Here is a 24,033-nt window from a genome sequence, read left to right as displayed (position 1 = left end):
TAGAAAAATTTGCTAGAAACTTAAGATTAATGTATTCTTTTATTATATATGTTATTACTAATGCATATGAAACTCATGATGAGAAGAGTAAGTGAATATAGAAAGAAATCCACAAGATGGAAATAATTTACTTTACTCTTTGAATGAACATTAAAAATGCATCTCTTAGGTGGCTTTATTGAAAGAAATGTAATTACTAATTATAACAGGAAAGATAAGAAGATGAGAGCATAGTTAATAATTGCATACAAATTGCTTCATTGCATTTAGAATTTGCAAATGTTTCTTAAGAAATCACCATTATGCTATTGCTCACTGAAAATTTCCTATGTCTTATTTCTTGGCCAAAAATGCAATATGTTATTTTATAGAAAACTAATACCTGAGATTTCTGATAATCTCCAACTGAAGGCAAAACTATAATTAGAGATATGTAGGTATAGTATCAAAGTGCCTGGATTTATAGGGCTCAGAAGTCTCAGATCTCAGAGGTATTATGGATTCTAATTGTCTCCTTATTGTTCATTCTTCTTAATATGCTCTTTCTACATCTCTTCTCCAATCCTTCTCCTCTTTATTTTTAGCCAGGTTCAAAATCTTTGTGGGGAAATTTTTTAGTGAAATATGAAATGATACTATGAAATCTGAAAGTATTAATAATTAAGACTAAAAAAGACCTGATGCCTGAAAACTCGGCCTTAATTGTTCACTGAAAATGAATCACAGTCAGGGATACTATCTCAAAACCTTGTGATATTTAGCGTAAACAATAGTTAAAAGTGAATCAAGGAAATAAAAATAATGATGAAAATAGTATATACTTATTTTTCACAATTAAGTTTGCATGAAAGTAAGTCATTTTAATTATTTGTTTGATGTAAATATATTTTAGTTTTAATGAACTTAAATATTTTTCTTCTGTACTATTTAAGCATTTACCATACTTTCATTTTCTACTTGCATGTTCAATGATGCAATGTTGATACTGCCACCATTTTCTTTAATATCCCTCTCTTTTAAAAATTTTATAACTTGCTTAAAAAATTGATAATGAGCATCACTAGCCATGCATAGAAGCCCTTTGTCCTCAACTTCTACCTTGTGGAAGGCAAGGCACACAGCTTGTAAATATAGACAATATTTTCACAGCATCATAAATTGGTGACCACTGCCTTGAAAAAAAAAATCAGAATCTCTTCTTTATAATTTTTACTTTAATGTCACTATGATGGACTTCTCCATGGGAAGAACCTATAGCTCATACCTTCATTCAAAATGTATTCTCTAAAAATGTCCTCAAATGAAAGTGACCACAGCTTTAATTCATGGCTATTAATCCATAGATATTTAGCAAGACTGTGAGTGGCTTGTAAGGCTGACTGCAGGGTACGGGAAAGTATGTTAAGAATGATAGAACGGAAGGACAAATGAGGAGTTCGGGAAAGAAAAGAAACTCCTAGTTTCCTGCCAGGTCATATAATTCTCAACATAATGAGTTTTTAGTATTGTCCCTCCTCTCTATCTTCTGAGATTTTATTCCTCAAGGAGGTCTCATTCCTTAATTTTCTTAGCACATACAAACGGTATTTGAAAGCAGTGCACACTCATTTCTCAAAAATCACCTTCCTAGAATTATCCATCATTTTAATTAAAAGATGAGCTATTTAATAATACATTTTATACCTATGTGGTTAGCTACATATATGTGAATCATATATGTTGACACAATTAATATATGAAGGAAACTGAAGATAAGAGTTTTTCATAGAATTATATGTTATATAATGTTAATGTTATATCACAGCATTAATGCTTCATCTAGAAATGTAGGCATTTATGAGAAAAGAACATCTTTTCTGTGTTTAATGCAGCATTTAGGAGTGGCTTACACAACAGATAAATATCACAGGTTCATACAAATGATCTATGAGAGAAAATAAAAGAGTTCTTAGGTTGTGATCCAAATTTTTGTATTTGCTTAAAGAGTCTGTCAATGTAAAATGTCTATCTTTCAAAAGAATTGGAAATTTTATTTAAAAAAAAGAATTGACAATTTTATACTCTTTTCAAAATCATTTTACTCACTGAATATATTACTTAGGAAATAAGGCTCTACAAAAAAAGAAAAAAAGGTTCCTAGGGTTTCCTTATCCCTTTAACTTGGTTTGTAGAGTTTTATTTTTGTGCTTCCATTCCCAAGATTGCATCTGTTAGAAAGAAGTAGTGGTTTGTGTCCAAAAGCCTAAGATGCTATTAGCACTTGAGAAATACTAAGCAAATAATAATTATATAATTTCAACCCTGCTAATGAGAATTACATGATAACAAAGTGTGGTTATTATGCTACCCTTTGAAAATCCACGAATAACATATTAAAATAATTTGTTTAGAAATAATGTTTTTTGAAAGAAACTTTCTATAATAGTGTTCAAAATTATTCTCCAGTAGATTGCTGGGTTTAGCAAGCTGAGCAATATTTTTGTGCTTAGAATATTACAGTTATAAATGAAAAGGGTGGGGAAACTGTGACTCCCTTGAAAAGATACACATTGAAGAGACACATTGACATTGCTATTGGTTTACCTGGGGCTAGCAAAGACCTGAATCAGTTGTGTTGCACTTAAAGAACTTTAGAAATAAATATTTATATTTTTTGTGCAGAACTCACCAAATACACATGCTTTCATTACAATAAATTTGTGATCACATCACATCATTTATGCTTTTATGAATTGCTTCTTTATCCTTGAGAAAAAAATAAGAGAACTATAATATCTATCCTCCTCTCTTCATGGACCTTATGGGCTGCTCTAAACTTTATGAACAAGCTTTCTTTCATAAAAGGGCTTCTCCACTATTGCCTATTCACAGAACCCACCCCCTATTTACTCCTAGAATTGATCTAATTGGTGTTCACAAAATTAACAGGGTCACTTACTTGTACTATATCTATTTCTTTGGATGGAAGCGTTTTAAAGCCACTTTTTAACACAATAAAGGAATATTTATTCAGAAACTAGTTTCTAATCAGAGTCCAGTAAGAAAAACAAAATTAATGGTTATTTCAAACAAAGAAATATAAGACATTTAAAAAGTGTTGACTAGACACTACAGTGATCATTTTACATCATATACAAATACCAAATAATTATGATGTACATCAGTAGCATATACCAAGTATATCTCAATAATAATAATAAAAAGTGCTGTAAGATAAGGAATAAAAAGAGCTAAGCCAAATTCAGAATCTTCAGTACTCTGGTCTTAAAGAGGGTCTCATTGAGAGTGCTGAAACTTCCAAGAAAGTTCCTTCTCTGGGGGCTGAGACAACATAAGAGGCTTAGTAACATCAGACACTGCTACAGTCTTCTAATGGACAAGGCCTCCTATCAGTATATCCTGATTTAAAGCAAGGCAGGAAATAAATTTAAAATATCTCAAGCTTCATCGGTACTAAGTGAAAAAAGAAGCAGGTGATTAGGCTAAAAGACATTGAAAAATAACTTGCATTCAATGTCTGAATAGCAAAGAGTTTTATGCTTTTATGGGCTCTGGAAAGTTTCTTCCAATTAAAAAGAGGGAAAAAAAAAACTGTATCCCTAATTATGCACAGAATACATTGTGTATTTCTGAACCTTTATTAAAGGCTCATTCTGACTTCAAGATATGTTTTATTTTATACTTTCCAGTGCAAACTACCACTGAGAGAGAGGAAAGAAAGAGGGAATATCCATCCTACAGTAGAAAAACACACATTCTTTTCAAGAACATACTGAATATTCTTCAGGAGAGATATGATAGGTCACAAAACAAGTCTCTGTAAATTTAAGAAGACTGAAATCATACCAAGTATCTTTTCTGAACACAGTGGTGTGAAACTAGAAATCAGTAACAGGAAAAAGGCTGGAATATACATAACTTGGAAATTAAACAACACACTCCTAAACAATGGATCAGAAAGAAATCAAGAGGGAAATAAAATATCTTGAAACAAAATAAAATGAAAACATGACATCCCAAAATCTATGGGATACTTCAAAAACAATTCTAAGAGGCAGATTTATAGCAACAAGCAACTACATAAGAAAAAATGAAACATTTTCAACCCAACTTTACACATAAGAAACCAAAAATGCAAAAAATCTCAGCCAAAATTAGTAAAAGGGAGCAAATAACCAAGATCAGAGCAGAAATAGATGATATAGAGACCAGAAAACAACAGAAACAATAACTGAAACTAGAAGCTGTTTCTTAAAAGTCAAATAAAATTGATATTTGCCTGTTTTAAAATAATGACTATAAACAATAGAGTATCCACATTTTCTTTATCTTAAAACACACACAATGTTGACTGCTAGTAGAGTCAAAATGCTTCACAAGTGTGCATTTGTGTTTGCCAGCATATATCTCCTACAGAAAAGGCTTTTCTTATTTTATGTTACTATGTTACTGTCTTTTAATGCATATAACACATTTATATTTCTATAGTGCCTTTTATCCAAAAAAAAAAAAAAATCAAACTGCTCTAGTGTTTAGAAAGATTCATGACTTCATTTATAACATGATATTAAATTCCAAACAGTAATAAGAAATAACAAATCATTGGATGAAAACAGTATTGCTAATAGACTGCATCTTAAAATTTGGAAATTTTATTTGTGTATTTTTTTGGTTGCACCTCATGGTATGTGGGATCTGTTTCTTGACCAAGGAGTGAACCTATGCCCCCTGCAGTGGAATCATGGAGTCTTAACCCCTGGACCACCAGGGAAGTCCCTGGAAACTTTAAAATAGATATAAATATTTGGCAACATTAATAAACAGCAGTAAAATATTAAAAGACCAATAATAAAATAAGACCTAAAAAATTTAGACATGAAAATTAGAAAAAACAAAATGAAATACATTCTGAAGGAAACTTAATTTGAAAACAGCAGCAGGGGAATAATCAACAAAAACAAACAAAAATATTGTTACAAATTCTTATATTTATAGAAACTAATATTTCCTAGGTCCTCAGGAAATGTATAGATGAGAAAGGTGCATAGCTCCAGAGTCTCAAGATAACTGCCCATAGAATGGGAACAACATGATTTTCTATTGTCTAAGCTGAAGCAGTAAAATTCAATAATGCATCCTAAAACTTTTCAAAATTCTCTCACATTTTCACAATTCCTTCTTATTAAAAATCTTCTAATATTTCAAATTCCATACCCTGTTGTAGGGATCCATCATTTGTCTGAATTTGGTTTATCTTTACACTCATAAATATAGTAAACTATTTAATCATCTGGTGAATGCCTTTAACCACCCATGGGGTCTTAAACAATTCCAGACTGATGCACACTATTTTGCATATTTTAATTACTATGGTTACCTTTATATTGCCATCATCAGTAGATGAGATCCATTCAAAATCCCACAAATATTATTATATTTACCAAATGAAAATAAAGCAAACACAAAACAAAAAACACATTTTCAACAAGCACGCCACCTAAATAAAATAGAAAATAGAAGCTACTAGAAAGATTTAAGAGTTTAATCATAAGGAAAAGAGTAAGGAGAAATACTGGTCAAATTGGAAAATTTTAGCAATGTAGACTTATGAACCCAGTGTATTTCTTAAGGCCTTATTAATATTTTTAAAGAAAACCCTCAATACGTAAAACCTAGAGAACAGTTGTTAATTTAAATAATTCTTAAATAATATTTATTATATTCTAGAGCAGTGCTAGTTAATAAAAATATAGTGTGAGCCAGATATGCAGTATGAACTTTTCTACTGACCATATTGATAAACATAAACAGAACAAAATTAATTTTAACAATGTACTTTACTTAACCCAATTATATCTAGAATATTATTTCAATAATCAATATAAAAATTATGAGTGGTTTTATTATCTTTCCTACTATGTATTCAGAATCCTTCACGTATTTCATGCTTAATAGTACAACTCAGTTTGAGACAGCCACCTTACAAATGCTCAATGGACATGTAGCATTTCTATGACCACTTAATCACCAATTATTCGGAATGATTTTATTATAAAAGACAAATCTAACTAATGTGGCTGCAACACAGTAACATAAAATGTTGTGGCTTATAAATATCTTTTCTCATATGTTGATGGATGTTAATTAGATTTACCATGGCCATTACTTCACAATATATACATATACCAAATCATTGTGTTGTATGCCTGAAACAAATGTAACGTGGAATTCTCTAGCAAAAGTACTGGAGTGGGTAGGCATTTCCTTCTCCAGGGGATCTTCCTGACATAGGGATCAAACTCAGGTCTCCCGCATTGCATGCAGATTCTTTACTGTCTGAGCCACCATGAAAGCCCATATGTCAGCTATACCTCAACTAAATAAGATACTTTCTCACTTTAATACTATAAAATTCTTATACAGTTCATTTTTATTAATGATATTATAGGATAATAGCTGTTTAGAATTATAGATCTGCAAGTTACTAAAGAGAACAGTTATGAAACTCTTAAAAGCATGATAAGCTTTGTAATTTCAAATGCCACTGACAAGAAAAAATTTTTTAAAGTATCTCATTTTTTAGCTCCTTTTCAGTTCTCAATGCAACAAGTCCTCATCCTGTGTTGAAAGAAACATACATACACACGCATACATACATTCATATGCACTTTAAACTTCTGAAAATTCAAAATTAATGTCCATTTTCACCAATTCTTCTTCTCCTTTGTCACCAAAGAACCACTGCCTTTTCTTCTGATAATGGCTAATTCCTCCCTTTAATGTCTAAGTCAAGTCACAGCCTCTCCTGTCTCTTTAAAAGCTCATGAATTTCTAAAACTTTCTATCAAAGGTGTTTTTAAACTTTACTGAGGAATAACTGACAAATATAACTGTATATATTCAAAATATGCAGAGTGATGATTTAGTATTCATATGTCATAGAATGATTTCCAACATTAAGATAATTAACACATCTAACACTTCACATACTTAGCTCTTTTGGTGTGAGCATGTGTGTGGTGAAAATGATGAAAAGCTCCTCTCTGCAGCTCTCCTGTGTACACTACTATTATTAACTATAATCACCATATTGTACATTAGAGCCTAAGAACTTATTCTTTTATAACTGAAATTTTTTACCCTTTCAATAAACATCTTCAAGTACATTCTACATGGCATTACTCTAAGACAAGCACAGTCATCTTTCCCTTAGGCTATTATACTATTTTTTCTAATCAAATTCTGCCACCTTCTCCTTGTCATATTTTCCACTGCTAACAGATCAGTTTTTCTAAAATGAAGTTCTAATAATGTCAGCCTCTTGGATAAATACAGTCATTCTTAGTTCACTATACAAAAATTAATAAAGACCTTCATGTGTCGTTGGAAGCCTTTGATGCGATGACTCTTGTATACACCTTGAACTTGGGCACTTGTCTCACATCCATAACCACAGACTCCATCCACTCTGAGCTACAACATATTAATTCTTATATCTCCATGCTTTAAATATATTGTTTCCTCTGTCTACAATCACTTTCTAGGTCATTTCACACAATGCCTTTAACAATCTCACCATGGTTATTCTGGTTGTATTTTGGGGGATTTGGTTTTTGTGGTTGTTTTTCCTTCTAGCAATACTCCTATCATCCTGACAGATGATAGTGGAGAGTCACAACTCAACTAAGAAGCAATTTCCTTATAATTATTGTGCAATTTACAGTATCGTTGCTAGAGCAGATTAACATGGCTTCACATACACCATCTGTGGCCTCTGAGCAGACTAATACATTGTTTTCTATTGTTAACAGGAGGAGGTTAAGCAAGTTAGATTCTCATGAGATGTACAAAAGTCTTCAATCATAGCCCTGCCGCAGGGTGATGTTACCTTTTTTGTCCTCTAGCCTTTCTTCAGAACATCACATTTTCCACGTCTAAATTACCACGTGTTAACGACCAGATGAGGAAAAAATTGAAAGTACATTAGAAGTCTTAAAAAGAAAATGCATGCACTTCAGAAGGTAGGACATAAAGCCTAGTACATTTTCTGCATCAAATCTACATCTTAAAGTCTGTTTTTAATAACTCATGCTAAGACAGAGACCAAACTAGTAGTGCTAACCTAATATCCTTCAAGCCTGTTATACTTAGCTGAAGATTATATGTCATGTCTTCATTCTTAAGAAATTAAACAGCAAATGCCTATATTTTAGAGAAACATTCATCAGCGTATTTAATGATATAGAAAAGGCATATTACTCGATTGTCTACCACATAGTTGCACTTCAATAAAGGTATGGGGAAGTGTTTGAAATGAAATTAGTTATGAAACAATGAGGTGCTCTTGATTTGAGGTCCTCCAAGTTAAAATTTTTTTTTAATAGGAAAGAGAAAAGAGAGAAAAATCTCTATTGGATTCCTTGAATGGCTCATCGCACAAGCCTTCTGTATCATAAGAAAAAAAAAAAAAACAGTAGCTTAGGAAAACAAAAGAACTGTCAGAAAATTGATCATTCATTTTAATTCTCAGGAGCATGATTATTAATTTAGGGTGTGTTGAATTAATCCCACCTGTGCGGGGCTTTTTACTGCTTCAAGTTGAGTTTGGAAGTGTATTTTTCACCTCCTGAAACTCTGTCATGTGATGCCTTTTTCTTTTTAAACTCTAGAGTCTCCTCAGATTTTTTTAATAGAAAGTTATCGGAGCCATTCGGGTAGTGTTTCTGAATGAAGGGGGAAGCGAACTAGCAGGCTGCTACTGTTTTGCTGCGGGAGCTTGCTCGGCTGTCATCGTGATGTCCTCCTTCTTTGACAGAGTGGCCACCTCCAAATCGTCTACCTGTGGGTAGTAGTTCATAGCAAGAGTCTAATTATTGAATTCTAACCTGCTGATGCAGACTGACTGGGATCTAGTCTGTTTATCACGCTTTCAGAGATGAACTATTCTGTTACACAGAATCAGTGTGTGTGCTACTTGTGTGGCCACATTCTCTGAAGTTGACCTTCTAAAACTAGAGCTGCGTATTTCAGCCTCTATTTACTCTCACTGAATTATACTACAACCCAAACCTGCATATTTTGCAGAATTTATTTTCTAGAAATTGAGTGGTTTGTTTGCCACTGAAGGTTGTAAAAGAAGAAAAAGATATGTAAAAGAGAAAAAGATACTTAAAATCAATGTGTAGTTCCATTCTGGAGTAGCAGCTCTACTTCTATAGAAATAAAAAGACAAAAATCCTCATTTTTATTACTTTTTATATCATAAATGTGTTTCAGTGATACTAATACAATGACCTAATCAACAAAAGCTTATAGTTCTCATTAGTCAGAGCTGAATGAGCACCATTAATGATGAGCCTAGTGAGGAAACCATATTTGATTATGTCTTCTAAGTGAAATACAAAAAAAAAAAAAAAAAAACTCCCCAGAAAAGTGTAGTTCTCTATGTGCTAATAGATCGTTTATTCCTTTATTTTATTTCTCCTGAGTACTTTTTATTTTATCCTTTACAAGTTAGCATCTTTTTCAGCTATTTTTTTAACCTTGTGATACACAAAAATCACATTTCTCAGGCAATACTAATAATCATGACATATAAACAAATGCTTCAACCCCTGATAGTTTAGGAAAATATATAATCAGTTTTTAAAACTCAATGTTTAAAAAGCATGCAGGTAGAATTTTAAGTGTTTTTTATACCTGAAAACATTTTCATAAATCGGCAATTTATGTCCAGAAGCTCTCATATTGTGACCATTACATTTGTTCTGCTATAATTAATCATGGAGACTTGACCTAGAGTGTTAATCTTTTTAATTCTAGCCACTGAAAATAATACTTTCTTTTTTAATTGGTTAGTTCATTTTATACCATGATATTCATAAGAACACATTTCAAAGATTTTCTTAGGTAGAAGAGAATTATCATGACACTGAGGGAAAAAGACTGAAATATATATAGACAGCTACATGGCAAAATAATTTATTACTGACAATCACTAACTACTTCTACACATTTAGATATTTCAAATGATCTTATGTGTATAAAATCTTTTATTAATTCTATGATATTCAACTGGAAGTTAGTGTTAGACTTTTCATCTTTACCAATAATGCTGAAAATAAGCAAGTCATTATTTTGGTCATTATTTACTAATAATCCAAAATAGGTCTTATCTTTCCCTTTATCTTTTTCCTTCTCTTACACACACACACACACACACACACACACACACACACACACACCCAGCCACCCTACTGCCTGTGGTTTATTGTGGTCAATCTCCTATTCTATCTTTCTTGTGACAAGGTTATTGCAAGTAATAGCATGTAGCAAAGGGAAAAATCTCACATGGTCCATACTACGTTCAGTAACAGTAGTCCAAATTTTGGTGAAAGGAGGGAGAGGATGTAAACTGATAGCTGTTTTAATTTGGCTTAGAAGTGGAGTAATTCATATTATTACAGGATTTACTTGTATTGTTAGTAGTAGTTTATGAGAACTAAACTATATTATGTAGATGTATTTAGTGGCTGTTCCTCTGGATGTTTGTGGAGATATCTACAATAACATTGGCTTAAGCTAGACAATATTTCTCCCTCTTTTGCAAATCCAAGCATGATGTATCCGATTTTTTCCTTCTATCTTTAACCTCTACCTCTATATTCCTGAGATGTTCTGCTTTTTTTCCACAAGCTTCAGAACAGCTTTACTTCAAGTTCATATTACAGCTGAACTAAGGAGAGAAAGGGAAAAGAAAGCTTTCCCTTCTCTTGTTAAAGATATCATATCTTTAGCTCTGACTGACTAGGATTTTTCATAAAGTTACACACAGCTTTAAGGAGGATTGGGGTTTGAGAACTTTATTTTGGATAATCATATACTCCACTAATGATTGCATTATTTATTACCATGGAAATTAAAACTGTAACAATCTTGTCACCTGTACAGAACAAAGAAACAGTGACAACAGAAAACTCAACATAAACTATATTAGGGCCATTTAGGTCCATTTTGGAGGGAAACCACGCTAGAGAAATAGCCAGAAGCAAGAAAATAACCAGACTACAACAGAAAAAAGACAGTGTCTCCTGTGTTTCCCTATAAGACAAGTGACAAAGGAATTTTGGAATTTAGAATTGTAAATTATTATGACAGAGGGTAGGCTGTTTCTGATTAGCACAAAGTTACTGAAAACAAAGACTCCCTTATACTTTCTCCAAAAATGAGAGAAACTTAGTCACCATATTCATCTTTAGGTGTTATTAATTCTTTCAGTTTAATCACAACCCCACTTTTGTATATTCCATAAGTTAGAGGCTAAATTTTGGAATTAGCCACTACTGCTGACTTAGAATCATAAAGAAATAACAAGGAAGGGTAAAATGTAGATAGATAGAGCAATAGATATTGATCAATTGTGAAATAAAATAATACACATGCTTAAACTTTGTGTGAAAGGTCATATAAGTTAGAGCTTGTTATCAAAACTTCCTCTTCCACTAGAAAATCCCCTGTTGTCTTTGTTCTCATCCAGCACCTTAAATGGTCAGAGTTCTTTATCAGATAATGTAGCCAAAATTTCACTCCCAAATGGTTTGGGTTTCAAAGAACCTCCGCCATTGTTGGCTCACACTATCCTTCCTGTTGTCATACTGCTGACCACGTGCCCTAGAAAACTTTCTGAGTTTCAGACATGGTTCTCTCTGTTCCTACTGTGTGTCAGGAACCCCAAAAGGTCCCTTTGCTGTTGGAATCAGTCATCTCATCTAATATAGTTATCTACTTCTTTACCTATGGATACTGTGGCAGGGGAGCCTCAAGTTATATGGTTCCAGTCCTTGGTTCCAATTCAACGGACCATTTGTTTCCCCTAGTAAAAGCATTCCTTCCTCAGTAACCTATACTCTACACCCGTCAGTGGTAACCATGAATGACCTCTTTCTAGACAGAAGCCAGACTCCTGACAACTAGAAAATGGACAGAAAGAGGAATCTTTCTCTAACAGAAAAATAACTACCCAGAAAATAAGCACTGCTTTATCTCCAAACTGTAATGGATTGCACTATAATTCTTTCAATAGGGCTTGAGAATCACTCTATACAGTATCCTGTTTTACAAATAGGCACTCCAAGTATCACTGGATCTATCAATATTTGGTCATAAGGCTAACTGGAATAAAAGTCCAGACATGTTGCACAGCATTCTTTTGTTTTAAGCTTCAGGAAAGAAAGAAAAAAAAAAAAAAAGAGTCTTATCAATTCTTTAGTAATTAGGTCAGAGAAATACTCCACATGTTACACATACCATCCCCACATTCAATATGCTCACCATACATTTGACTCATTTCTTGATTAGAAGAATTTCAAAACACATAACTATGTATGTTTTTTTTCACTTTAGAGTGGATATTCTGACACGCCACAGACCACTGAACCTCTAAACAGTTCATTGGTACCGAAGGCTTTAGCAGTTTCATGGGTTTATTTTCTAGCTTACGCATGCACACGTCTTAAGGGATCTTTGAATTTGTTAATTCCTTATCAACAGTTTCACATTATGTCCTCAATGAAGTGAACCACAATAAGAGTGTATTGGATACCAGGGAGATTACATTCTGGCAAGGAGCAAGAGTGATGACATATTATTATTGTGTATTTTTATTTTTATAAAAATAAGAGTGAAGTTTTACTTTTGTAAATTACAAAAAGCAAATTCAGTTTGCTTTTGGAAATTACAAAAAGCAAATTACTTCTGGTGTCTTCTTAATAGTTGAAAAAGGTGACCAGATACTTGGTGCTATCATAACTGGCACCCCCAGCTGGAGTCCCCAATGATTAAGCTTATCACAATCCATACTCATTATCATCCATGATTCATCAACCTCTGCCCAGGCCTGATGCAAAATAAGTTGGGTGGGGGCTGTTCTTGACATTCTTAAGTCTTTGATGGTGGCGCTGATCTTTGAAACTCCACAAAGATAATGTATTATGTATTGTTTACTACTCTGGTAGGAAGAAATTCTTGGGATTTCCATTTGGTCCTTTCATAAATAACAGTCTCAGTCCATGGATTAAGGGTATGAGTAGAGATTTTACCAGTCGCTGAATAGGTCTAAGAAAATTTTAAAAAAATCAAGAATTGGGAAAATAACAGAATTTGTTTGTAGAGCCCCCTGGACACGATGTGAGGCAACTCACACCAAACACCATGTATCATTTGACCTCCAGACAGTCCCACTATAAATGTGATCCACAGTGGTATTTTAGGATCTAGAATTCAGTGTAAATTTTTGAAAGGTCAGAGTATTTTCCTTTCCTCTATGCATAATTTCTTTAAATGACAATAGGTCCCTTTAGGGAAATTTTAGAGTAGGATGAAGAAGAGAACACAACCATTTAGTGCCGAAAGAAGAAAAGTGAGAGAGTAAAGAGGAAAAACTATAGCTTCTTCTCTCCTCCTATGTTGACTCACAGGTTCCTAAGTTGGAAAACATGTAACATAATGTATATTGTTTTAGGTTGCTAAGCTTTGGGGTAATTTGTTACACAGTTATAGATAACCAATACAAGTGTCAAAACAAAAAGATAGGTATTTTTGGCAAGTAATCTACCACACAGAACTTTGAGAAAGCTAATTCACTTTGTGAAATGTATTCAGGTTTGATGATCTCATTTTATAATCTACTAATACAGTTTAGGGAGAAGGCAATGGCAGCCCACTCCAGTACTCTTGCCTGGAAAATCCCATGGACGGAGGAGCCTGGTGGGCTACAGTCCATGGGGTCATGAAGAGTAGGACACGACTGAGCGGCTTCACTTTAACTTTTCACTTTCCTGCATTGGGGAAGGAAATGGCAACCCACTCCAGTGTTCTTGCCTGGAGAATCCCAGGGATGGGGGAGCCTGGTGGGCTGCCATCTATGCGGTCGCACAGAGTCGGACACAATTAAAGCAACTTAGCAGCAACAGCAGCAATACAGTTTATCCTCAAGCTTATACAAATTCTTCTAAATTCAGTTTCCTTACTGCATCACATCTTACCTCCTTGAATGGCTTATCCAAAGCAACAAAAAGATAAAAATTAAGAAAAAATATTTTTCCATATCAGTGAAGAAATTATATATATATAAGAAATGTTTAATATATTTATATGATTAGTCACATAACTAAAAATTTTTACTGCAGAATTTTCTATAATAGAGGAAATCAAGAAAAAAAGTGAAATATACAACCATGGTGAATTTGAAACCCTTTAATGCTGGTAATGAAAGGCAATGCCAAAGAATGTTCAAACTACTGTACAACTGCATTCATTTCACATTCTAACAAAGTATGCTCAAAATCCTTAAAGCTAAGCTTAACAGTACTTGAACCTAGAACTCCCAGATGTACAAGCTGGATTTAGAACACACAGAGGAACCAGAGATCAAATTGCCAACATCTACTGGATCATAGAAAAAGCAAGGGGATTCCAGAAAAAAAACATCTATTTCTGCTTCATTGATTATGCTAAAGCCTTTGACTGTGTGGATCAAAACAAACTGTGAAAAATTCTTAAAGACCCGACCACCTTACCTGCCTCCTGAGAAACTTGTATGCAGGTTAAGAAGCAACAGTTAGAACCAGAGATGGAATAATGGCCTGGTTCAAAATCCAGAAAGGAGTCTGTCAAGGCTGTATATTGTCACTCTGCTTATATAACTTCTATGCAGAATACATCATGTGAAATGCTGGGCTGGCTGAATCTCAAACAGGAATCAAGATTGCCAGGAGAAATATTAACAACTTCATATATGCAGATGATACCACTCTAATGGCAGAAACTGAAGAGGAACTAAAGAGCCTCTTGATGAAGGTAAAAGAGGAGAGTGATTCATTTTGGAAACTGACAGTGAAACTTTCAATTTTGCTGTTCATTTTCCAAAGAGAATATCGAGTCACACAGCAAAATTAAACAATGTAAACAGTCACTCCTCCTGGCTCAGATGGTAAAGAGTCTGCCTGTAGTGTAAGAGACAGGGTTTGATCCCTGGGTGGGGAAGATCCCCTGGAGAAGGGAATGGCAAGTCACTCCAGTATTCTTCCCTGGAGAATTCCACGGACTGAGTTGCCTGGTGGACTATAGTCCACGGCATCACAAAGAGTCAGACACGACTGAGCGAATAACACACACACAAACTTATATGTTACATATGTGTATATCCAGGCTTCCCTGGTGGCTCAGGCGGTAAAGAATTTCACTGCAATGTGGGAAACCTGGGTTAGATCCATGGCTCGGGAAGATTCCCTGGAGGAGGGCATGGCAGCCCACTCCAGTATTCTCATCTGGAGAATGCCATGGACAGAGGAGCCTGAAGAGCTACAGTCCACGGGGTCGCAAAGAGTCAGACACAACTGAAGCGACTGGGCAGGCAGGCACACATGTGTATCTATGGAAATGATCAATAACCAATCTGTAATAAGAACAGAAGAGAGCTCTAGCTGGGACAACCTGAGGACTATAGCCGAGGAGACACAAATCCAGGAAGCACTTGAATTGCATTCCGCTGGACTACAAAATCAGGAGAGGTTTATAAAGGCAAAAACTGCAAGGTTATATGAGTGGTTTGTTAAGAATTAGAGTTGAATCTGGCAAAAAATAAGGGTGCTTATTAAGTAAGGATTAGCTGGGATCCCAAATGTTTGCACAGATACAAGGGGAGATCTTTTGACCATAAGGTTGCAGCTGGCAATTGCAAGCAGATGTTTTGAGAATGGCTGGTGGTGTCCTTGAGTTTGATACAATTTAGAAAATTCAAGTTTCAGTGATTCAAAAATGTGTCTGAAATCACATCCACGGTGACCATATGTCTCCATTTTAGATTCCTGATCTCAGTTACTTCATTTTGATTTTTAAATGCATTATTTTCTTATTTAATGGTTAAAGCAGAAATACATGTTTCACAGGTCATAACACAGGGTGTTCTAGTTAGCATAAACTTCAAGCTAAATCATGGAAAAGTTGGAATGGCTTCCCCATACCTCAATAAGATAAAATTTCTCCTATTATGTGCATGTAACGTCTGAAGAATATGTTCACAATTTGTAGCTATATTTTAAGAAAAATAACTTTAGAAAAGATAAATGGTAACAAACATTAGAAACAGGAGAGATATAAGAAATATAGCTTCAGAAAATAAGTAAATTGTAGAATGCAAAAGTATTACAAAATGGAGTACAATAGTAGAAATACACAGTGACCAAGTAAAGATTATGAAAGAAGACTATAGTGCAAATAAAGGAGAGAAAGACGCCTGTACGCTCACAGGCATGTCCGGGTCAGTCTCTTGTGGGGTCACTGCTCCTTTCTCCTGGGTAATGGTGCACACAAGGTTCTGTTTGTGCCCTCCAAGAGTCTGTTCCCCCAGTCCTGTGTAAATTCTGGAGACTGTATGGTGGGGTTAAAGGCGACTTCCTCAAAGAGGGCTCATGCCATACCCAGGTCTGCTGCACCCAAAGCCCCTGCCCCTGCGGCAGGCTGCTGCTGACCCGAACCTCCACAGGAGACACTCAGACTCAGTTCTGTCTCAGTCTCTGTGGGGTCTCTGGTCCTGGTGCGCCCAAGGGTTGTTTGAGCCCTCTGAGTGTCTCTGGCGGGTATGGGGTTTGATTCCAAACATGATATTGCCCCTTCCGCCATCTTGCTGGGGCTTCTCTCCACCCTTGGGCTCGGGTTATCTCCTCTCTGCTGCTCCAGGGCTGCTTAGCCGCCACTCCGGCACCTACCGTCGTGCTGGGGCTCCTCTGCCCTTGGACGTGGGATATCCCCTCACAGTTGCCCCAGTACCATGTAGACACTGCTGCAGTGCCATGCGGCCACCACCTCAGGGCCGTGCAGCCGCGTCTAACTCAATGACTATGAGCCATGCTGTGTAGGGCCACCCAAGATGGACAGGTCATGGTGGAGAGTTCTGACAAAAGGCGGCCCACTGGAGAAGGGAATGGCAAACCACTTCAGCATTCTTGCCTCGAGAACCCCATGAACAGTATGAAAAGACAAAAAGGTAGGACACTGAAAGATGAACTCCCCAGGTCGGTAGGAGCCCAATATGTTACCAGAAAAAAGTGGGGAAATAACTCCAGAAAGAATGAAGAGACAGAGCCAAAGCAAAAACAATATCCAGTTGTGGATGTGACTGGTGTTGAAAGTAAAGTCTGATGCTGTAAAGAGCAATATGGTATAGGAACTTGGAATGTTAGGTCCATGAATCAAGGCAAATTGGAAGTGGTCAAACAGGAGATGGCAAGAGTGAATGTCGACATTTAAGGCATCAGTGAACTAAAATGGACAGGAATGGGTGAACTTAACTCAACTGACCATTAGATCTACTACTGTGGGCAAGAATCCCTTAGAAGAAATGCAGTAGCTCTCATAGTCAACAAGAGAGTCTAAAATGCAGTACTTGGATGCAATCTCAAAAAAATGTTTCCAAGGCAAACCATTCAATATCACAGTAATCCAAGTCTATGTCCCGGCCAGTAATGCTGAAGAAGCTGAAGTTGAATGATTCTATAAAAACCTACAAGATCTTCTAGAAAGTGAAAAAGTGAAGTGAAAGTGAAGTCGCTCAGTCGTGTCCAACTCTTTGCGGCCACAGGACTGTAGCCATGTGGCTCCTACGTCCATGGGATTCTCCAGGCAAGAACTAATACCCAAAAAAAAGGTGTCCTTTGCATTATACGGGATTGGAATGCAAAAGTAGGAAGTTAAGAAATACCCAGAGTAACAGGCAAATTTGGCGTCGGAGTACAGAATAAAGCAGGGCAAAGACTCATAGAGTTTTGCCAAGAGAATGCACTGGTCATAGCAAACACCCTCTTCCAAAAACACAAGAGAAGACTCTACACATGGACATCACCAGATAATCAATACTGAAATCAGGTTGATTATATTCTCTGTAGCCAAAGATGGAGAAGTTCTATATAGTCAGCCAAAACAAGACTGGGAGCTGACTGTGGCTCAGGTCATGAAATCCTTATTGCAAAATTCAGACTTAAACTGAAGAAAGTACAGAAAACGACTAGACTATTCAGGTATGACCTAAATAAAATCACTTACGATTATATAGTGGAAGGACAAATAGATTCAAGGGATTGGATCTGATAGACAGAGTGCCTGAAGAACTATGGACAGAGGTTCATGACATTGACAGGAGGCAGGGATCAACAGCATCACCAAGGGAAAAAAATGCAAAAAGGCAAAATGGTTGTCTGAGGAGGCCTTACAAATAGCTGTAAAAAGAAGAGAAGCAAAAGGCAAAGGAGCAAAGGAAAGATATACCCATTTGAATGCAGAGTTTCAAAGAATAGCAAGGAGAGATAAGAAAGCCTTCCTCAGTGATCAATGCAAAAAAATAGAGGAAAGCAATAGAATGGTTAAGACTAGAGATGTCTTTGAGACAATTAGTGAAACCAAGGGAACATTTCATGCAAAGATGGACACCAAAAAAGGACATAAATGGCATAGACCTAACAGAAGTAGAAGATATTAAGAAGAGGCGGCAAGAATACACTGAAGAACTGTGTAAAAAAGATCTACATGACCCAGATAATCAAGATGGTGTGTCGATCACTCACCTAGAGCCAGACATCCTGGAATGTGAAGTCAAGTGGGCCTTAGGAAGCATCACTATGAACAAAGCTAGTGGAGGTGATGGAATTCTAGTTGAGCTATTTCAAATTCTAAAAGATGTGCTGTGGAAGTGCTCCATTCAATTTGCCAGCAAATTTGGAAAACTCAGCAGTGGCCATAGGACTGGAAAACGTCAGTTTTCATTGAAATCCCAAAGAAAGGCAATGCCAAAGAATGCTCAAACTACCACACAAGTGCACTCATCTCACAAACTAGCAAAGTAATGCTCAAAATTCTCCAAGCCAGGTTTCAACAATACGTGAACCATGAACTCTAGATGTTCAAGGTGGATTTGAAAAAGGCAGAGGAGCCAGAGATCAAATTGCCAACATTCATTGGATCATCAAACATGGAAGAGAGTTCCAGAAAAACATCTACTTCTGCTTTACTGACTACACCAAAGCCTCTGACTGTTAGGATCACAACAAATAGTGGAAAATTCTTAAAGAGATGGGAATATCAAACCACCTGACCTGCTTCATGAGAAATCTGTATGCAGGTGAAAAAGCAACATTTAGAACTAGACATGGAACTGCAGACTGGTTCCAATTTGGGAAAGGAGTATGTCAAGTATATTGTCACCCTGCTTATCTAACTTCTATGCAGAGTACATCATGAGAAACACTGGGCTGGATGAAGCACAAGCTGGAATTGAGATTGCCAGGGGAAATACCAATAACCTCAGATATGCAGATGACACCACCCTTATGGCAGAAAGCGAAGAGGAACTAAAGAGCCTCTTGATGATATTGAAACAGGAGAGTGAAAAAGTTGCCTTAAAGCTCAACATTCAGAAAACTAAGATCTTGGCATCTGGTCCCATCACTTCATGGCAAATAGATGGGGAAACAGTGGCAACAGTGACAGACTTTATTTTCTTGGGCTCCAAAATCACTGCAGATGGTGACTGCAGCCATGAAATTAAAAGACTCCTGCTCCTTTGGAGAAAAGTTATGACCAACATAGACAGAATATCAAAAAGCAGAGACATTACTTTGCCAACAATGCTCTGTCTAGTCAAAGCTATGGTTTTTCCAGTAGTCATGGCTTGATATATAAGTTGGACTATAAAGAAAGCTGAGTGCCGAGGAATTTATGTTTTTGAGCTGTATGTTGGAAAAGACTCTTGAGAGTCCCTTGGACTGCAAGGAGTTCCAACCAGTCCATCCTAAAGGAAATCAGTCCTGAATATTCATTGGAAGGACTGATGCTGAAGCTGAAATTCCAATACTTTGGCCACCTGATGTGAAGAACTGACTCACTGGAAAAGACCCTGATGCTGGGAAAACTGAAGGCAGGAGAAGAAGGGGATGACAGAGGATGAGATGGTTGGATGGCATCACTGACTCAATGGACATGAGTTTGAGTAAACTCCGGGAGTTGGTGATGGACAAGGAGGCCTCGTGTGCTGCAGTCCATGGGGTCACAGACAGTCGAACATGACTGAGCAACTGAACTGAGCTGAAATCATGAAATCATGTTGCTCTTGACATATCATTTATTTTTAAAAAGATTATACTATGTTTTGGTATAATTTCACATTGCCTTTGCATAAATGAATTATCTAATTAACCTATGTTCCCAGCTCTTCAATATTTAAGGCAGCATTTTGCGAATGTGTTTTTGGAAATTTAGGTTTCTGCAGAAATGCTTCAATGACATAGCATTTGATTCTAATTCAATTTAATTTCAAATATTTTAAAGTATCAATAACAAACACACATGCTTAAACACATCAAGTAATAATGTGTAAACCATTGGAGTCTTCGGTTTTCGCAGCTGGATTAACTGATGCTGTTTTATTTTTGTTACAGGTTATCTGAACAAACTTTCTCCTGCCATTTATTTAAACAAATTTTATTTTAAAAGTATAATTACAATTACAATTAATTACAATTTAATTAATTGTAATTACAACTACAATTTTGTAATTGCAATTGTATAATTACAATTTGTACTTTGTAATTTGTACAAAAACAAAATTGTAATTGTATAATTACAATTACAATTAATTATAATTAATTACAATTTAATTAATTGTAATTACAATTACAATTAATTAAAAGTAATTACAATTTTAGAAAACCATTTCTAATTTGAACTATCCACCTAAGTGAATCAGATTGTCTCACTCTCATGGATTCAAAGAAAGGACAGAAGAGAAGCATAATTCATTGTTTACATTAACACAGACACAACTGACATTTAAAACACAAAATAATATTGATTTTTAAAATATAAAATAATGTGTCATCTATAGTAGCCTAAGTTTCCTGGAACATTTCACCTTGAAAAATAAGAATAAACAAAACATAACCAGCAGAACAGTTTTAAGCAATTAAACCTAGGTCAGTATTTAGTCACAAGAGTATGGATGTTTTTCTACCTTTCTATGTGGAAGGACATTTCAGTTTTCCTCTCCAAATTCATTTGGGTATTCATAAAATAGAAAACTTATTTAAAAATAAATAAATAGATGAATAAATAAATAAATAAACAAAAACAGTCTATCATAGTGCTTCCCCAAGGAAGCTATAAGTTAAACAGCAAATTAAGAATGAGTACAGAGTCCTTGTGGTTATTCCTTTGAACATGAAAAACAATTTTCTCTTTTAAAATGAGTTTAGCTAATGTTCCCTTGAGATGATTCATAGTTCACCAACAGCTGTTTACCTTCAAACCCACCTCAGATAATTTACCTTTCTCTCTGGTTGTATTTGAATTCTACACAAGCATGCTTAGTAAATTCTCCTGGTAACAAGTTAAAGATTAGATTCTCTTTAGGCAATGGGTTTCCAACCAGGTGGCAAACAGAAAAAAAAAGTGGCAGAAACTTGCAAGAGCACAATTAAAGACACAAATTTTAATTGGCCTCAAGATATGGCTATTGTTTTGGCTAAACTCTAATTAAGTTAACTCTAGTTAAGTAAATTATGTTATTAGTATATTTCTAAAACTATGCATTTTGCCTTCCTCTATATTCTATGTTTCTATAACATTTTAGATCATTGATCTATTAAAATATGCAGTGTAATAGAAAACACTAATTATTGAAATTCACATATTTACTATTTCTAATGGTACAAATGAAAAAAGTTTCAATTTTTAAATGTCATATTTAAAAAACTGTAATGTACAATACATTATGACAGATATTCACCTTTTTTTCTTTATATTGGTGGATTAAATGTAACAGATCACACGTTACAGCTTAGAAAATATTCTGAGTATAAAAATATTCTATTCTCTCAACACTCTATAAGAGAGACCATACAAACTTTATTATTTCCAATTTAGAGTAAAAGACACTATGATGCTCAGAAGTTCTATGACCTCGCCTTTGTTTAACTTGTAGTAAAATTAAAACCAAAAACTGAACATACATATATTTCAAAAGTTTTAAAATGTATTTATTTTATAAGATATTTTATTTAGCTTCACATGCCCAAGGAAAGACACATATTTTTGTGTTTTTCCTTCTAGGTCTAAAATATATGTCTGTTTATTTTTAATTTCTATTCAAGACATACATTAGTGAATATATATTTCTCAAAGGATCTTTTTTTGATTTGATTTGCCACATTATTGCCACATTGTTCTTTGAGGATCTTAATTTACCTCCATTTTTTAAACTTTGGTGAGGCTGAGTGGGTTGAAGGAGGTAGTTGAGGTAATTATAAAATAAAGAAAATTCATTTCCTTTTTAAATACTTCCTCACAAGATCACATTGGCGTGTTTCTGAAGGTTTTGTTCTGACTGCTGTATAGCTGAGATTAATATAAGTGACTCTCAGTTATCTCTGTGTCTGGGGACCCTCACAGAAAAGGTGGATAGTAGAAGAAATCTATATTGCTGTTAGGAAACATTAATTTAATTTTAACGGGTGGGGACTAATGCCAAAATGGGTTTTTAGTAGCATGGTTTACAGATTCTTAACCCTGGCTTTCCCTGCTGAACACACTTCAGTTTCTTGGTTAGAGTCCTGACATTGCTGCTTATAGACCTCTGAGAGAGTCTAGAACGCTGCCAATAGTTGTCACTCAGTGATGGAATTGATGTTAGTTTTCATGTCCGAAAAGCCTGAGCCTTTTCTCATTTAAGATAATTGTCACTGTTCAGCCGCTAAGTTGTGCCCAACTCTTTTGTGACCCCATGAACTGTAGCCCACCAGGCTCCTTTGTCCATGGGATTTCCAAGGAAAGAATACTACTGGGGAAATACTATTAAAGACTTTTTTTAAATCATTAGAATTGTTTTCTGTAAAATGAGATTATTAAGCCTTATTTTGAAGGATTCTCTGAAGATGAAGTTATCAGTACTTTCCAATTCTGTGTACCATTATGAGTTAGATTGTCTTTCTTACTAATTATTACATCAATTATACAGATCTCAATAAAAATTTGAAAAAAAAATGAAGGTTTTAAAGGAATGCCTCTAAAGGAGATGGGGTGGTAGTGGATTATTTCACACAACTAAGTGAAATATTTCTTAAAAACCTGCTTTAGATATTGATCTCCTTAAATTCCACTTTCCAGAGCAGCTTCATCATCAAACCCCTTCTCTCTTTGCTAAATGTGCTTCCAGGGCTCTTTCTCTCTCTGCTTTCCCCTATTGCTCATTCCTCCCAAAAAATTCCAACAAATTTTATATTTTCTGTACCAAAAATGCTGTATCTTTTTATTTATGTCAATCAACTTAGCCTCTCTCAGCTTCCCCTAAATATCTTTTTCTCATATTAAGCTCTTTTTCAATATAAAGGCTTATAAACTAAAGCATTTAGAAATAAATGACATTTTGAGCAAGCTATTTTATTTTATTTTTTATGTTAATAAGGTGACTTTTATTTATTTATTTATTTATTTATTTTTATTAGTTGGAGGCTAATTACTTCACAACATTTCAGTGGGTTTTGTCATACATTGATATGAATCAGCCATAGATTAACACGTATTCCCCATCCCGATCCCCCCTCCCACCTCCCTCTCCACCCGATTCCTCTGGGTCTTCCCAGTGCGCCAGGCCCAAGCACTTGTCTCATGCATCCCACCTGGGCTGGTGATCTGTTTCATTATACAGAGTGAAGTAAGCCAGAAAGATAAAGAACATTACAGCATACTAACACATATATATGGAATTTAGAAAGATGGTAATGATAACCCTATATACAAAACAGGAAAAGAGACACAGAAATACAGAACAGACTTTTGGACTCTGTGGGAGAAGGTGAGGGTGGGATGTTTCAAAAGAACAGCATGTATACTATCTATGAGCAAGTTATTTTAAAATTTTGAACTTTTACTTGAAAAGCAATATAAATTATACAAGTACAGTCTGACTGTCTTCATCATGTGGACCTTATA

The sequence above is a fragment of the Cervus canadensis genome, chromosome 1 (genome assembly GCF_019320065.1).
Source record: "Cervus canadensis isolate Bull #8, Minnesota chromosome 1, ASM1932006v1, whole genome shotgun sequence".
In the NCBI taxonomy this organism is placed as follows: domain Eukaryota; kingdom Metazoa; phylum Chordata; class Mammalia; order Artiodactyla; family Cervidae; genus Cervus; species Cervus canadensis.
Note: the sequence above shows the minus strand (reverse complement) of the source record.